This window comes from Macaca nemestrina, chromosome 8 (assembly GCF_043159975.1).
Source record: "Macaca nemestrina isolate mMacNem1 chromosome 8, mMacNem.hap1, whole genome shotgun sequence".
NCBI lineage: Eukaryota > Metazoa > Chordata > Mammalia > Primates > Cercopithecidae > Macaca > Macaca nemestrina.
In genome coordinates this window covers 33,505,111-33,524,145 of record NC_092132.1, presented here as the reverse complement: position 1 = coordinate 33,524,145, position 19,035 = coordinate 33,505,111, and positions in this window count along the sequence as shown.

Below are 19,035 nucleotides of genomic sequence, written 5' to 3'. Positions count from 1 at the left end.
TTTCCTTGGTATCTGTGAACAGCTCGGACCCCTAGCTGCTCTTTCACTAAATATTGGTGTCTGGGTATGTTATTCATCTGTTGGGCAAGCTGGGGTCTACAGGACAGACCCCCACAGGATGTCTCATGCATGCAGCCTTCCAAGGCTGTAGTTGCACCGTGATAGTTCTACAGTTCTGGGGACTTTGGGGTGGCTCTACTTTCATGGCCCCTCTAGGCATTGCCCTACTGGGCACTCTCTGTATCAGCTCCAGGTCTATATTCCTGCTCAACATTTCCCTAGTAGGGGCTCTCTGTGGTGGCTCCATTTCTGTGGCTGTTTTCTGCCTGGGCTTTCATTCAGTCTGCAAATTATTTGAAATCTGGATCGAGAAAGCCATACTCCCTCATGTCTTGCATTCTGTGTGCCTTCAGAATTAGTACCATGTAAATGTTGCCAAAATCTATGGCTTGTATCTCCTAGAGTGGAAGACTGAGTCACAGCTGAGGGTACTTGAGCCATAGCTGGGGCAGTCACGGGATGCTACACCAGAGTTCTGAGGCAACTCTTGGCAGTGAGCCCATAGAGGGTACCCTAGACCCATCTCCCAAAACCATTCTGCTTTTTTAGAGCTCTTGGCCTGTGATTCAAGGGGCAGCCCTGAAGATCTTGGAAATGCCTTCAGGATCTTTCCACAGGACACACTGTGCTGATAAATAGCATCCAGCTCCCTTATTTCTACACTAATCTTTTCAGCAAATAATTTCTCAGACACATCCTTAGTATTCTCTTCCTTGTGATTCTCTCCCAAGCATGGTTTTCTACTCTTTATGATAATTAGGCTGTGAATTTTCTAATTTTCCCCCCATTTCTCTTTTAATCGCATAGTATGTCTTTAAGTCATTCCTTTGCTCTTTAACCTCACCGTACGTCCTTACAAGTAACCACACAGCAACCTGAACACATTGCTGCTTAAAAAACATTTCTTCTACCAGATATTTTACTTTGTCACTCTTAAATTCTACCTTCTATAAAGCCCTCAGGCATGGACACAATTCATCAAAGCTCTTCACTGCTGTATAACAGGAATGATACCACAGTTTTCAATACCTTGTTCTGCATTTCTGTCTTAGATCCCAACAGAATGGTCAGTACTGCCCATATTTCTATGTTGATAGAAGTCAATCATTCTCATCATGACCACTTGAGTAATGTCTAAGAAGATTCAGACCCTACGGCTCTCTTCTTCTTCTGAGCATTCACCAGAATCTCTCTAAATGTTCTGTTCACTGCAATACAGGCTATTTCTGGCGTATTCCTCCAAAGTATTCTAGCGTCTACCCATTACCCAATTCCAAAACTGTTTTCATGTTTTCAGGTATTTGTTATAACAACAGTCCTACTTTTGAAGGCCAATTTCCTGATTAAGGCCATTTTCTTCTGCTAAACAGAGTAATACTGACTGGATGATTTATATAGACAATAAATGTATTTCTCATAGTTCTAGAGGCTGGTACATCTAAGAAGATGGTGCTGACATCTGGTGAGGGCCTTCCTACTGTGTCATCACATGGCTGATAGGAAAAACACAAGGGAGTGTGCGTGTGGGGAAAAAAAAAAAGAAAGAAAAGAAAAACTCACTTTAAAAATAAAGCCACTCCGGGCCAGGCATGGTGGCTCACGCCTGTAATCCCAACACTTTAGGAGGCTGAGGTGGGCAGATCACCAGGTCAGGAGATCGAGACCATCCTGGCTAACACGGTGAAACCCCGTCTCTACAAAAAAAATACAAAAAATTAGCCAGGCGTGGCGGTGGGCACCTGTAGTCCCAGCTACTCGGGAGGGTGAGATAGGAGAATAGTATGAACCTGGGAGGTGGAGCTTGCAGTAAGCCGAGATCACACCACTGCACTCTAGCCTGGGCAACAGAGTGAGACTCCATCTCAAAAATAATAATAATAATAATATTAATATTAATAATAAAGCCACTCTGATGATAATTAACCCACTCTTGTGATAACAGCATGAATCTATTAATGAGGGTGGTTCCCCATGACCTAATCACTTCATAAAGGACCTGTTAACACTATTACATTGGCAATTAAATTTCTAGCACATTAACTCTCAGGGTACACATTCAAACTATGTGAACATCAAGGGATAAATGCATCAATTCTGACTCAACAAGCAAACGATTTCCAGGAGCTCAGTTTCCTTAGAAATGAAATTTTAAATGACACTACCAGGTAAGTCACTGAGACCAGTGGAGGTGATAGCTAAGAACATAGGGAACTAAGAATTTTTAATGGAGAACAGAGGTAATGAGTACCAGTCACATCCTAAGACTCACTGTAGTGGTGACTGTTGTAATTTATCTCACTATCCATCCTCTTTTAAGTTTTTCCTCAAAGTCCTTTACTGGTACTTTGGAAAGACTGCTGTCAAAATATATGCAAAAGTGGGTCTGTGTAGTGCAAGAGATGGACTTTGCCACACATGCAGGTTTGCTGCCAAGGTCTTCAGTAATGAAAGAAATCACCAATGAGCTGCACAGATTAGCCAAATACTGAGCTCATTAGAATTACTAAGGCCTGGACATTTCTGCCTAATCCAGGACTCCTATAATCATCAGTCTTTGCTTTGGAGTTTCCCATTGTGTAGCTGAGAATATGTCATATCTGCATTATAATCTAAGACTTCACATGCTTAATCCTGCTTCTTCCCCCTTTTCCTTCCCTTTCCCAGGGGTCAGCTCTGCCACATAGTCTGAAGACTTTCCCTGCCCTATCCTCATAAAATTCTTGCACTCGTAACCCCATCTCAGTGTCTGCTTTCCAGAACACCCGATAAACACAGTAGTTAACTTAATCACGGTCTAAATGAATCTTAATTTCATAAATTCACAGGACCCATAGGAAACTAGTTTCATATCTAATCCTCACTTAGTATCTGGAAGTAATGTAGATTTATCTATCCACCTTCACAGAATCTCATCAAAGCAGATTTAACACTTTCTTAATTCTGATAAACTTTGTATCTCTGTAGTCTTGAACTGACAAGACTAAAATTCTCTTCTTTAGTCAGTATTCCATAAAAACAAGTAGCTTTTCTTCCTGAAAGAACATGTAATTTATTCCAACAAATTATTCAGTAAGATTTTGAACTGTAACTCTTAACCACCATTCATAACTAGTATTAGTAACTGCAGAACAATGTAGATGAAAAGCAGGAGTGGGCGTTTTGAAGATCTGTGAATATAATTTATATGAGAAGTGCTTTAAAAACTAGCTGAAGGAGTTTTCTTATTCTAGGTAGTAAAATTGGGTGATTTTTCTACCTAATCCTTCTTTTGTATTGCTTTATTTTATTAATTTAGGAGAGATTCACCATATCTGTTGAACTCAAGAAAAAAAAAAATACCTCCCTAAACTTTTTAGTCAGTTAATGTGTGATCCCAAGAGTCACAGTTAGCCACTACCACTCCCCACTATACACACACCCTTAAAACTGTAAAATAAAATATATGTCTCCTTTTAAGATAAATGAAAAGTAAAAATTGGAGGGGTAGAAAGTAACAACAGTGGGAAATATGCTGTAGTTTGCTATTTAAAAACCGGTCGTGTGAAAAAAGCTCATATGAAAAAATTTCTGGGTTATTATAATTAATAGGGTATAGACTGAGAATAACCTCCTCTTCAAAAAAAAATATTAAGAATATATATTTGCATGGCAATTTTCCTAAAATAGAATATTGGCTCTTTGTCAGATTATTATCATTTATAAAGAGGAGTACTATATATATTCAAAATACAGCGTATGTGTAGGGGAGGGATTACATTACTCACACTTGAATGCAGTGTAGGCACTGAGCAGTATCAGCTTTTTCCTGGATCACAGTGGAATAGAATTAACTACTATATTAAGCACTGTTTGTTTTGCCCACAAACAGATTTGAATTGAGGGGTTTGGAGGAGAACACCATAATTATAGACAAAAGAAAAAGAGAAAATAAATTAAAAAATCAAATTCACTGACTGAAAGGAAAACAGAGACCACAGATATGTATGTTAATACAAATATAGAGACACCAATGTTATTCAACATGACATTGGAATATCAGCAAGAGCACTATATTGAGTCTCTTCTAGACATATGAATTAAAAAGGAAAATTAAGAATAACTGCAGGAAATGCAAAGTCAGACCCCTTTGCCCTGACATAACTGGCTTCAACTTAATTATATCTTTAGTATGTATTTTGTTGTTTAGCCTCAGTGCTTATTTTTTTAATTTCTCTCTTCCCCACATTTCAAACACATTTCCTATTGCTTCATTAGGTACTATATATCTTTAGTTTTTCACATACTTTTAGGCAAGCTCTTTCTCTGTCAGTGGGTCCTTCACAATACATACTTATTTGTGAAGTTTGGTTGTTTGATTGGTTATTGGTTATTATGTAGGAAACTATCACAAATTATATAAGAATTAGACTAAATTCTGGTAACTTACTGTCCTTATTTAATATAAAATGGAATCGATCCAACAGTTGATTACTACTATTCCAAAAAATGTATATTACATAAACTAGATGTTTTTTCAAGGGCAGATTCAATTTCCTTATTTTTATACATTCTGCTTACAGTTGATAATAACCAAAGGTAACTAACACAGATGCAACAGCAATGATTTCCCTCAAATTCCTTCCATACTATGATTCATCACAGCCTTCTTCCCAGGGCTGTTGTAGGAATCCTATGATTTCATGAATAAATACAGTGAAGAACTCTATGAAAACATTAATGATCAACCAGATCTACTCCCCAACGACTATTTTGTCTGATGGTAAAAATAGTACATATTCCTTGGGGAAAATTCTACCAGAAAACAAAAATAGTAATAAGTAAGATTAAAAACAAACAACAAAACAATAAAACTGTATAATTATAGTATCTAAGGGAAAACCACTGTTAGCCCTGAGGTGGCCTCCACTGACAGTAGGGAGTGGAGGACTCATTGCTGCAGGGTGGTGGTGGAAGCCCTGTCTCTGCACTAGACCTTCTCTGACAATACCCCAGTAGGAAGAAGCAGAGGTGCTTCATTACTGTCTGGTGGGGTGGAAGTCCAAGCTTCCTGTATGGTCTTCACTGACTTCACTGGGAAGGGGAATGAGGCTTGTTATAGCCTAGCAAGGATTCAAGTTCTGGCTTTCTGAACTTAAACTTCTTTATCCCTACATTGGCAGGGCCCTAGGGTTTCTTGTTATAGTCCAGCAAGGGTGGAATTCTTGATTCCCCACTCAACCTTGGATAGCATAGTTAGGAGTGGAGAAGGGTTTTTCTGTCGTGTTTGGCTAAAGTGGTTATTTTCTAAAAGTTTTTCTTTTCTAGTCCTTTGTCTAGAGAGAACAGGTTTTTGTTGGGGACTTCTTGGTTCTGATTTTGTCCCTTGGTGCTGCTAGGTTCCTGGTATCTTCAGCTACAAGTCTGAGATAAATTAGGCAAAATTAAAACCCAAAGAAAGCACCACATTTATTTCTACATTAGTCAACGGGTATAACTGCATAAGTATAACTCAACTCAGGTCTGGCTGCTCAGTGCTTGCAGAGCCCAATAACAAAAGCAAGGTATGGTGGAAAGAAAGTGACTTTATTTACCAAAACTAGCAATAGGAAAATGGCAGGATTCACATCCAAAGTAACCACTTTGAATTTCTGCGGAGAAGGCAAGGGTTTAAAAAGGGAAACTTGATATAGGAGGCATGTAGGAGTTGTGCTGAGTAGAAGGTCTGTGTATCTTGTTTGGTGGCTATCTTGAGTCACAGACCATCTGGAGCACAGACTGGCATCATCTCAACAATGGCAAGGTGGTTGCCAAGCCACCTTGGGGTAATCTCTGGAATTTTGCAGCTGGGTCTCCAGGTTTGCCCTGTCTGTCTCAAGATTGGCCCTTGGAACTTCTAGCTGAGCACATAATTAGATACTAGCATACAATTTGATAAATATGAGAGTATCCTGTGGGAAAGGGTAGGTGGGGAGTCTATTTTAAGATTATAGGAAAAGGCTTCTGCAGTTTTCTTCAGGTTATGTCTCAAAACTAAGGAGAAAATAGAAAGGCGAAAAAGTTAAAATGCATTTTGAAGTTAAGCTGCTCAGTTACTTAAGGAGGAACTTAAAATGCACATTGAAGAAAATATTGTTGGTTAGTTATACTTAGATTTGTGATCTAAAATATATTTTCTTTTTGTTAAGATTCATTTAATGCTAAATTTAAATATTAAAGTGTATTAAAGACTCATGTTAACTCCTCTTGTCGGCTACTGCCCTTTTATCTGTGAAACTTTATCCTGTTGTATTTTGAGAAAATTTACCATTCATAATTGATCTTATGAGTGATTTGAGGCAGATGTATCCATTTAGACTAGAAACATGATGTACTAAATCTGTTAAAAATAGGTAGATGATCAATATAATCCATAAGTAAATATATTTACAGTGTTTTCTTTACTAGTGACTCGTTATATGTGGTACCAGAAAATGGTGTTAAATGAGTGTACCAAATAGTTTCATATATAATGTAATATTTCAGTCATGTAAAATCAGCTGAATTCAGTAGATCTGGGATTCTTTCTTTCATTTTACAAATGAGTGGTGGGGGGTAGGGAGTCAGAATGGAAGAGAGAGATTAGGTGGTTTGTCCCAAATCATACAGCTATAAAATGGAGACTCTGAATCATCTTTTGGGGTGAATCTTCTATTTTTTAGGACATCAGTTATGGAAAATGAGGAAGAATATAGTTTTCAAAGTGTGTTTCACTTTAACTGGGACTATTCCTACAGTCATGGTCAGTGATAACTTGTGAATGATGCCAGATGATCAAATTTTTTCAAATATGGATACAACAAAGATATTTGTTAAAATACAGAACCCGTATTTAGTCTATTAGGGATAAATAGGAAATTACCACTTTTATAGGTCAATACAACATTTCATATTTCAGACTATTATACAACTAATTTTTAGCTTATATAGAAATATGATTCTAAGTGATTTTTGTTAAACAAAGGACTCTTAAGAAAATACTGAACCATTTTACTTCTTTGGGATGGCTTTTATTCACTTACTTGAAGAATATAGCTGCATTTTAATTGAATGTATGTTTTAAAACTTATTTTTGTGGAAAATTTACAATTATAACTTCAGTCTACTTTTTTCCCTCTGCATACTTTTTGAGATTCAATTAAAAAGTTCTTTAATACTAATTTTATCCGAAGTTTGGAATAAAAGCAAAAGCCCAAACAATATTACAAGAAACAGGTAGCAAGTAAAATTGGTGGCTTTTGTTGCTATCCAATAAAAATCAAATTTATACTGATTACTTTATGATTAGGTAGTTGAGTCTCAAGGTATTAATTTATTTTAATTCACATTGAATACTCTTTCTTTCTTTCTTAGCTTAGTAGTTTTTGATTACTTTTTTCCTATTATTTATAGACTAATACTATTATGCTGTTTGTAATCTCTCTTTCCTATGAAAGGGGCTTCAGTTTTATTTTATACATAAACATATTCTAATTATAAAACAGACCAGTCTCTTTCTATGTATATACAGACACTACTTTATTGTTTCCTCAAAAATATTCATTTTTACATAGACTTTCTGAGTGCTGAATTACTGAACATTTCACATTTAAAGTAGGTAAGAAAAAAAATAGAAGCCACATTATTGAAAGTGTAGAACTAATATAAAATTATGTTCAATAGGAAAACCATAATAAAATATAAACTGACTAGGTATCTTAAATAAGAAATAGTAATTCACTATGTAAAATAAGGAAGGAACATATACAAGTGACAATGTAAAAATCCAAAATATCATAATTTAAAAGTTAACCTTTATTGGGTATTTAATGCCAGGCACTGTGTTAAGTGTGTTATGGATATTATATCCTTGTATCCTAATACTTGAAACTAGAGTTTTTCTCTTTATCCCAATGAGTAATGTGAGATCTAGATGTGTTCAGTAACCTGCCCAATGTCACACAGTTGGTGAACCAGGAGTCAATTGTTGGTATCCTGACTCTAGCGCCAGCACTCTTAACTACTACACTTTCAATCTGATGATGCTTAATTAGTCAAAGGATATTCTAAAATGCTGTGACTTAGGAATAATAAGCTGAATTAGCACAATGATTATCTTGAAATACTTTCCCAAACCTACAATGCTGTTTACAGTTGATAATAACCAAGGATAATTAACACAGAGGCAACAATAATAGTTTCACACCAAATTCCCTCCATACTATGATTCATCACAACCTTCTTCCCAGGACTATTTTAGAGATCATATGATTTCATAAATAAATACAGTAAAGAGCTCTATCAAAACAGTATTCATGATCAACCGTATCTATTCCCCAACTATTCCTAGAAAGAGTCTGTGTCAATTTAGGGAAACGTCGTTCTTCAAGTTCATCAGAACGAAGACCCAGGAATCATCCTATACTTTCTTCATTCTCTCTCAGCCCATATTCCAACTGTCAAAAAAATCCAGTCATTTCTACACTCAAAACATATTTATAATATAATGACCTGTCACCACCTCCACTACCACTACCATGGTCCAAGCCATCAACATTATCTCCTAGTGTAAAAATGCCTCCCTGTAGAGGGAAGATATTTTCACACTAAGGGCTCAAAAGAACTCTGGTACTGGAATATCGTTTGGTGAGATAATGGGAGGGTAAGGGTTTGTTCTCACATTGCTATAATGAAATACCTGAAAGTGGGTAATTTATAAAGAAAAGAGGTTCAGGCCAGGTGTGGTGGCTCACGCCTGTAATCCCAGCACTTTGGGAGGGTGAGTCAGGCGAATCATTTAAGGTTAGGAGTTCAAGACCAGCCTGGCCAACATGGTGAAACCCCATCTCTACCAAAAATACAAAAATTAGGTAGGCGTGGTGGCTCATGCCTGCAATCTCAGCTACTTGGGAGGCTGAGGCAGGGCAGGAGACTGGCTTGAGCGCAGGAGGTGGAGGTTGCCATGAGCCAAGATCACACCACTGCACTCCAGCCTGGATGACAGAGTGAGACTCTGTCTCAAAAAAAAAAAAAAAAAAAGTTTAATTGGCTCATGGTTCTGCTAGCTGTACAGGCTCCTGCTTCTATGGAGGCCTCAGGAAACTTACAACTATGGTGGAAGGCCCATGGGAAGCTGGCATGTCTTACATGGCAGGAGCAGGAGGAAGAGGAGGAATGGGGAGGTGCTACACACTTTTAAATAACCAGATCTCAGGACTACTCACTCATTATATCACAAGAATAGCAAGGGGGATGTTTGCCCCCAGAATCCAATCACCTCCTCTAACATTGGAGATTACAATTTGACATGAATTGAGATTTGGGCAGGGACACAAATCCAATCTATATCAATGGTACATTTTTTTTTTTTAATCTTAATGAAACTTCGTCTATGTCCATTTATATTTTTCTCTTTAAAAGGTCTATTCTTTAATCTATACACAATGAGACACTGTAGAATTAGTATAGACTCTTTGAATATGACATGTGGCTTAGACCCCCCTGGCATAACAATGTCTTCAGTGTCAATTATTGTGGTGTACAAGTTGATAAATAAATATGATAATAGCTAACATTTATTGTTAAAATTATAAAATTATTTTAAATTGAAATTCTGAGAATTTTCATGTGGTACCTCATTTAATTCTTGTAACAACCCAATGAACTAAAGACTATTATTTTTATCCTGCTTTACAGCATAAGTGATAAAACTTATACATATATATATGCACATACATAAAATACACCCTACATACTTATATTTATGTTATATGTGGTAACAAGCTATGTAAGAGGTACGCACAGTTTTTGAACCTGATAGTCTCGCTCTGTGATTTATGCATGTGAAATCAACACCCAAGGAGCTTTCTATGTTATTGTTTTATAGAAAGTTGTAACAGGGAGAAGGTGATAGATATAGGAAAAGTCTTAGACAACCGTTTTTATAGGTAATGGAGAGGTCACATGCAGATTTAAGAAAGTGGATAAAACAAACTTTTATTTTGACCATCTTCATCAAGAAATGAATACTAGATTTGATGGTGACAAAAGTTAACCAGAAAATCAATTATGAAGCTGTTCAAATATTACGTGTGAAAGAAAAGATGATTAAAGTAATGTCCAGAAGGTAAAATTAGCAGAATTTTACATTTGATTACTTAGGTAGAGGTTAAGTTAAAGGAAGGAATCAAGAATGACCCTCAGGATTCTGTATAAGTGGCTAAGTGGAAGTTAGAAACAGCAACTATGAGAGGGACAACAGAAGGATTATGGTTAGAGAAATGAGAGTCACTTCAAATACAGACAAGGAGAGTCCAAAAGCCTTTATGACAAAATCCCTTGCAGTAGGATCGAGTGACAGGTAGTAACCAGTAGTAGAGTGAGGATCCACATGGTGTCTCCTAAAATAAAAGATGGCTGAGTAGCTCAGAAATAGTGGTTGGGTCAAAACAAAATATACTATGAGCCCACTTTCAGTCTAGAAACCTGACTACCAAAAAAACCATGAGGTTGTATGTATAAACATTCATCAAATTCATTAAATCTATTAACCATCACTCCTTCCATTCATCTCTACTTTTACACTAAATAGGACCACTATATAGAAACCTAGTAGCTAAGATAGCTTCCCCTAGAACATTGCTTGGATTGCTACTGCCAAAATTGGAATCTATAACTCAGTTATGTGGCTTGTGGCTAAGTAACAACCACCTCCCACTCCCACATATGTACACAACTTCTAATTTATGTATTATTTATTTTAATAAGTTATTAATTCTAAAGTTTGTGATCACTTCGGTCAGTTTTCCTGGATGAGAATTACTGTTTGCTCCCTAAAATACTTACACATATTTAAATCCCAAATTGTTATGTGTTTGACAAGGTCTTTCCCAGAAAATAATTTCATTCCCACCATATCCCAGTTCTGGAAGCATGTGTGTGAGGATGGGAAAGGATATTAAAATGTAGATGTTACCTATAAAGAACAGAGATAACCGTGTATAACACGTTGTTCAGCAAATAGAATGAAGCTTTGGGGTAGGAATGAGAATTTTTAAAATAAGAAATGCATAAACAAATTTTAATTCTGTAATATATGTTTACATATTCAGTGGCCTCCAGGCTGTCCTCATTCTAATCCATTTACAGAACTCCAAAATATATATCTGATGATGTCATTGTTGTTAAATTCTTCCAGTAGACCCAGATATCCATTAGATCACAAGTCTTTCTTTTCCAGAAAGGATCTGCCTTATGCCTATCTCTTTAGTGTCTTTTCTAACCACTCTCTCCTGCCACATTATAAATTCTATGTCAAATCACCTACTGTTTTTCAAATGAGCCACACTATTTTAAGCCTCCACTCATTCTCACAGGCTAAAATGGTGCCTGTTTGTATAACTTCTCATTCTTTAAAACTCAGCTTCAATATTTAGAATAAATGCTATAACATTTCCTTTGCCCTATCCCTTTCTATCAGTGATTAGTAGGTAGTTAGCAATCTGTTTTGAGCCACTGTGGCTGGGTGTCCACAACATGGTCCTCTCTACTTACATATATCCTCAGATATCACATGATGAAGACTTATGATGTCTTCCTCCCTATCTTCAGATGGCCCTTGACTGCAAGGAGTATTCCTTTGTTTTTATATAAATTCAGTCTAACAAATGCCTGGATTGTAGGAAATATTCAGTAAATATTTGATGCACAAATGACCAATGATGGGAATCTTGCTAGCATTTTCAAAGTGTTTTAAGAAATATGCTAATACACCTTCTGCAGGAATAAAAAATGATTCTATATTGTAAATTTGGGAAATACCAGGATAAACACACTTAAACAGTAAATTTATAATAAGAATTCTAAGAGCTATATATATGCTAATTCACACTGTAGCCTTCCAAGAGATGGCTACTAGTATTTGCCAAATTTGCTTGAGAACCTCTTTTTCATTTACCATCTATTAACGTTTAAGTTACTTTCAGGAACACAGTATTGAAAATGCTGGACTAGTCTCTCCTGTTTACTTAACTGAAACACATTTCATTCCTCCACTTAATCAAAAAATACAAGGGGATGGGGAAGAAGTTTCTATTATCTTTTAAGCATAATTCATCATAATTAAGTTTTAGAATTAAATTAGCATTTCTACTTCTACAACACATTTATTTTTAATTTTGACCACTTGAAATTTCTATTTATTTATTTTAATATGGTCATAAAGAGATTAAAGGCATAATGGTGCACTAAAATAGGGAGATTTAATTAAGAGCAAAGATTAGATTTTCTTTTCTGTTGTTGTCAAGAAGATATGGTAAAAAGCATGACATCACATATAAAAATAATTATTATTCATTAAATTATTGTTGTTAATATGTATTCCCTAAAACAAAGCTTTCCTGAACAATTATTTTTTATTCAGCCCAAAAGCTTTGTTGAACTACATTAATACAAAAGTGGTGTATATTTTCTTTGTGAAGTTCTATTTTTAAAATTTCCTTCAAAGGATAATTACAGAGGTGATTATTCAAGTAGCAGGTTACTTTTCAATACATTCCACATTTTAATCTCCACAATATTAGTTTTCCACCTTAAGAAAATTTTCAGCCCTTTTTTCAATTCCACAAAATATATAACAAAATATGTCCATATTAAGATTAATTCATTTCCTAAACTAAACCAACTCATGTTAATTGGCATAAATCCTAACCTTTAGGGGTTACCATTTACAAAGTTTTAAGGCAAGTATAAATATGTCTATACCCATGTGTTACTAAAATGTATGAGATAAGTATTATCAGCACCTAAGAGAAATATATGTCACAATTGGGTGGGGGTGGTGAGGAAGAAGGTAAATTAGGATCAGAAAATAATTACAAAAGGATACAACATAGGTGTTTTTCCCTTGAAAGCTGCATTGGATTCCAGGAGGCAGTGTTTGTAGAAGTGATTTCAAACTGAAGAATTAACAGGTACAAAAAAATAAAAGTGACAAAGCATGAAACTTGTTTGGGAGTTATTAGTTGTACTGAACAACTGCAATATTATAAAAGTATGCAGCAGAAGTGGGTAATAGGGAAGTTTAGGTTGAGTCATTTTGTGCAATTATTTGAAAATCAGGCGAGGGATCTGTATTTAATAGAGTTGACACTTGGATGTCATTTAAGGTGGTTAAGCAGGAGAAGAATTTAATCATTGTGGCACTTGAGGAACATTGATCAGCCACAGACACAGCCAGACACAAGAACAATTAGGTCAACAGCAACAGGCAGCAGTCTTGTAAGAATTTGATTCAAATTGCAGTGAGATTAATAAGGATAGAGAAGAGAAGGTGGATTTGAGAGTTAGAGGACAGTGACCAAAACGAAACAGTTGGTGATGAAGTATTCTCCATTACTACAATACAAAAATTTAAATACAATACAGAGAGCTAAGAGGTGAGAATAAAAATTAATTAATGGGAACTCACTTTGGTGGTTTTACAGTAGGAATTTTAAAGCATAATTTTTTAAATTTTCTTTTGTTTATAAATTTGCTGTAGTTTTTCTGATAGGGACCAAAACAACAAATTAGGTTGAATTCCTGCATGTTACCCTCCCTAGACATATCATATCACTATTACTATAAATTCAGTGCACATTCTGTTCATATTTTTTAAATTTCCTAAGTACACATATGTACATATAAATATTAATATAATATTGTTTTAGTATTTCCTGGAGTTTAATTAAATATTATATTCTGCAACTTGCTTTCTGAAACTGTATGTCATGAGATTCATCTGTACTGATGCATATAAATCTGCCTAATTCATCGTTAACTATTAACAGTATCAATATACCACAATGTATCTATATTTTATTTACTTAAAAATAAAAGTTCCAATTGATAACATGATTTCTCTTTTTGCAGTATTTAAACTTTTTTGTTTGGGAATAACATTAAATTTGCAGTAAAGTTGCACAGTTAATGCAGAATTCCTGAATACTCCTCACTCAATTTAGGATTCACCTAATTTTATCCTCTTACATTACAGTGTTACATTTTATCAAAACTTCAAAAACAACATTAGTACCATAAACCCAGCTTTTTAGAGCAAATGTGTAGGGAGCCGAAGGCTCATGAGATGTGACCAACTCAGCATTCAAATAGAGGCTATACGATCAAACAGCAAACTGTTTATCATGAATGCAAGATGTGAGCAAACTCACGACTACTCCCGCCAATAGAAGGTTTGCTGGAGGCAATCACTCCCTGGCGCCAAGGTTATCTACTGTGACATCTAGAGCCTGTTGTTTGAGGAATTCAGTCCTGCAAGCCTACTCTGGATTGAGCAGCTGACCCTTCTTCCACCATCCTTCTCATTATCTCTTTTGCCTAATAAATATGGAGAACTGTGTAAAGCTCAGGGCCCTTGTCCACTAGAGGCAAAGTGCCTCCTGATCCCTTCTTCCAAGCATACTCCTTTATCTCTTGCCTTTTATTTCTATGTTTGCCCCCCTTTGTTTAGTCCCCCTAGGTCCGTGCAGGTTACAAAGTGGCGCCTGAACAGGGACAGAATCGGGCGCTCAACAAGTGGCGCCTGAACACGGGACTTTGAGGACATGAACAAGAAAGGTCTGCTGGAGCACAGGAACTGAAATTGGCAAGGCAAATGGGGACCCCAGGACGAGTCTGCCAGCAGTGGATATAAGGTCAGTGCCATAAAGATGTATTGGGAGCAGTGCCTTAAAGAAGTACTGGGAACAGGAAGTTTTTTGAATCAGAGTAACAAGCAGAAGAATTTGTCTATTAAAGAAAAACATTATGTGCAGTTGCTTAAAGGTCTGTTGAGACAGTGTCGAGCTCAGGTTAATTCGCAGACACTAACCTCCTGCAGAAGCCACAAGAGGTTATTACGCATAATCCACAGTTTCCACAGGCAAGCACTCTTGATGCGGAAAATTGGGAGCAAGAGAAGGATTAAAACAGGCTCATCAAAAAGATCTTAAAGTTGATTCTTTTGTTTTCTCCACTTGGATTTCAGTTTGTACTGTACTTCTGCCATTATCTCATTATTATTCTGTGGTACAGTAGGCTGAATCTAAAAATCTGAAAGAATCTGTTGTCCCACCCACAGCTCCAACTGAAAATAAAAAAACAAGAGAGGAAGGATAAAAATTGGCCTATACTGCCTCCTCCAATTGCAGAAACATCTGTACTGCCTCCTTCAATAGCAGAAGTAGAAACCCCAAAAGAAAGAATTTTACGCTCTGCTGCCATAGCTGGAGACCCCTTAGGACCTTGTGCTTTTCCTATTTGTGTAATGCCTGATCCAAATAATCCACAGCAGGTTATTCACGAACACACTCCGCAAGAGTTTAAGTTATTAAAGGCTAAAGGCGTACAGAGCCCATTTACCTTAGGATTGCTAGAATCTGTGTTTGGTGCTATGTGTCTTTACTCTTTGATGTGAAACACTTGGTGCGAGCTTGCTTATCTGCGAGTGCATATCTGACACAAAACAACATGTATTTCTGGCCCAATAATTCCTCCTCTGGTAGGCATTCTAGATAAATTAAATGGATAGATGATAAAGGTACTGGAGAGATAGATAGATGCTCATTGTAGCATTTTTGTTATTGTGAATAATTGGAAGCGAAATATACTAGTATGTCTTTTACAGAGCCATTTCAACTGATATAGGGAATAATGGGGCGTTTGGGGGTTTTGCTTGTTTGTTTTTAGAGAATGTTGACTTGAAAATACATGTTAAAAGAATATGAATGTTTTTAGAGAATGTTGACTTGAAAATACATGTTAAAAGAATATGAATCAGGATGATAAATGTCAGAAAGGTATTTTTAAAATAATTACTTTGTCTTTGACTGATAGGTGCCCATTCTAGTCTAGGCAATATTTAGATATTTTTAACTGAATGGAAATTAATTACTAGTTAGAATATTCTTGATTGCATTTAGCAGAATAAATAGTGTGCATGTTTGTGTGTGTGTGTGTGTGTACATGTTTGTCACAGAGAATACTAGAAGAAACACTAAAAAAAAGTTAGAAGATTTAGAAGAAATGTTGGAGGATACTCAACTCTATTATTTCATTGTACAAATGGGTTAGCAAGGAACTAGTGAAGGGAAATGATTTTCATGAGACAATGCTACTGATAAATGTATCAATAGGACCGAGGGATTCTTAGCCCAAACCTTTCTTTTTTTTCTTTCTCCAACTTTTATTTTAAGTTCAGGGGTACATGATGTGCAGGGTGTGTAGATTTTTCACATAGGTAAATATGTGCCATGGTGGTTTGCTGTATAGACCATTTCATCACCCAGGTATTAAACCCAGCATCCCTTAGCTATTATTCCTGATGCTCCCCACCCTTCTAACCCCTCACCTCTGATGGGGCTCGGTGTGTGTTGTTCCCCTCGATGTGTCCATGTGTTCTCGTCATTCAGCTCCCACTTATAAGTGAGAACATATGTTAGCCCAAAGCTTTTATTTTCACTGAGGAGTATTCTTTTGGGGCATAGAGCTAAAATAAATTAAGTTGCAATTAATCTTATTTTATTTATAAACAAAGCTATTCATTGACCCATCCCTACCAAACAGAGATAATTATAACTCCTAAAATTTAGCAAGAAAGATATAAAAATTTGTTCATGAACTTAAAAAAGGCCTCGTGTTAAGTTATACAAATAGAATATCTGTGAAACTCTCACTCTAAATGAAAAAATTTTTATTTTAAAAATTCCTTAAAACTCATAGTAGATTGAAAATCTGACCATAAGTCTGTTCTCCTATATCCATACCCTTTGCAATGTGAATCTGCAACTGCTCACATCAAGAGAGGAGTCTCTTTTCTTTCCCTTCACCTGCCTTGTGACTTCTTTTCATCATAAAAGGCAGCACAAGTAATGTGGTGCCATTTCCAACTCTGGGCCTCAAAGGGGCTTTGTAAATTTCTGTCCTTTCTCTTGAAACCCTACCCAGACACTGTGTGAAGAATCTCAGGCTGGCCTAAAGGAAGATGAGAGATGAATCATACCAGCTGAGACTTTACTGGACCATTCAGTCCCCAGCTGACCTGGCAGGTGATCTGGCAACTGACCATAGATGCATGAATGGGCTTAGCTGAGGACGACATCTGGCCCAGATCAGAACCATCTTGATGACACACAGACTCATGAAATCAATAAAATATTGTTGTTTGAAGTCATTAGGATTTGATTAATCTTTTATGACAATAGCTAAAAAGCCATTGTTTACATAAAGGCATTAAAATTAGATTATGGGTTACTTATATAATATGTCAAAGCTTTTGGATAACAAGTAACATTTTATCCCACAGCAAAATATCATTTCATTGGAAGGCATACTTTTGGCCTGGTAAAATTATTTTTCAATATTTTTTCATAAATAATAGACCCCACTATGGTTATATATCATCAAAATTTTTAAGATCACATTTTATATTCTCCTCTAACTTGTAAGTTTAAAATATAACTTCTTAAATTTTTTAAAATTTTTCATTGTTTAAGTTATGTTTTGCATCAAAATAAATGGCAGGAAAATACAAACCCAAATCCTCAATTTTAATAAATAAGCCTGGCTTAAAAATGACTCTGTCATAGTCTAACACATAAAAGCAGAGAGTACAATGGTTTTTATCAGGGGCAGAGGGAATGGGAAAATGGAGAGCTGCCATTCAAGGGAGACAAAGTTTCAGTTATACAAGATGAGTAAGTTCTAGAGAGCTGCTGTGTAACATTGTGACTACAGGTAAGCATTCTGTATTGTATACTTTAACATTTGTTAAGAAGGTAGGTCTCATGCTAAGTGTTTCTACCACAATTTAAGTTAAAGAAAGGAATTTTAAAATAAGGAATAGCAATGAATGAGATTAGGTAAAATTTATGTATCTTTAAATTATTTGGCATTCAGTTTGCAAAAAGTGAATTAACAGTAATAGTAGCACATTAGAGTGTGTTTCTTGATTTCTGTGTATTAGCTAAGTGTAATATTTGTATGTGACCACTAGATAGAGCTACTATAATAATATCCTGAGAGAAAAAACAAAAATACAGGAAACTATCTTATGTTTAGCATGTATATAGATTGTTTTTCTTTATATTGCATTCTACATGATCTCAGGTAGCTCTGGATTTGCTAACTTTAGTTTGATGTGACTCAGCTCTACTTTCACTATGATACATGAAAACACCAATTTTATTAGTTTCCCAACTGTGATTTGCATATAATGCATTATGAAGTTTAATCATAGTAATAGTTTTAAAACCATAAACAATATTTTAGGATGTTTCAGTATGATATTTATCCTAAAGCCACCAAAAATAATTTTGTGCTGAACTCTTAATATATTTTATGATTTTTGATAGTTGTATACATTATAGTAGTTTATTATGCATGTGGTAAATGAGGCTTGCCACTTTCAGATAAAGATTAAATGTAAAATAAAGAATATACAAAATAAATAAAGGTTCAGACTAATGCTGACGTTCTTCAAGCAGAAAAATTAGGCTAACTAAATGAGGCATAAGTCTCCTCTCTTTTTGTCAACAAGCAGAAGACTTCCATTATAGAACCAAAAAAGAGCAATTCAATTTGTAAAAAACTCAAAGGCAGAGATTATGTCCTAAACTTTTTTCTTGTTCGTGTAAACAACCATCACTGTCCTCATCATAGAATAGGAAAATAAATCCACAGATACTTATTCTTAAAGATCAGCCAATTATTTGCTAGCTATAGTAGAACATTATTTATAAATATATAGAAATTAATTTGACAATTATTTAATGCACCATATGTAGTTTATTAAAATTTCAAATTAATGACCCCTCCAAAATTTAGTTTATTAATCTGTAACATTTTCTTTATGATATGTGATTTAGGAATTGAGTCAGGATCAATTGGCTTTGCTAGTCTCAATAAAAGACAATTTAAAAAGTGGGCAAATAATTTGCACAATCA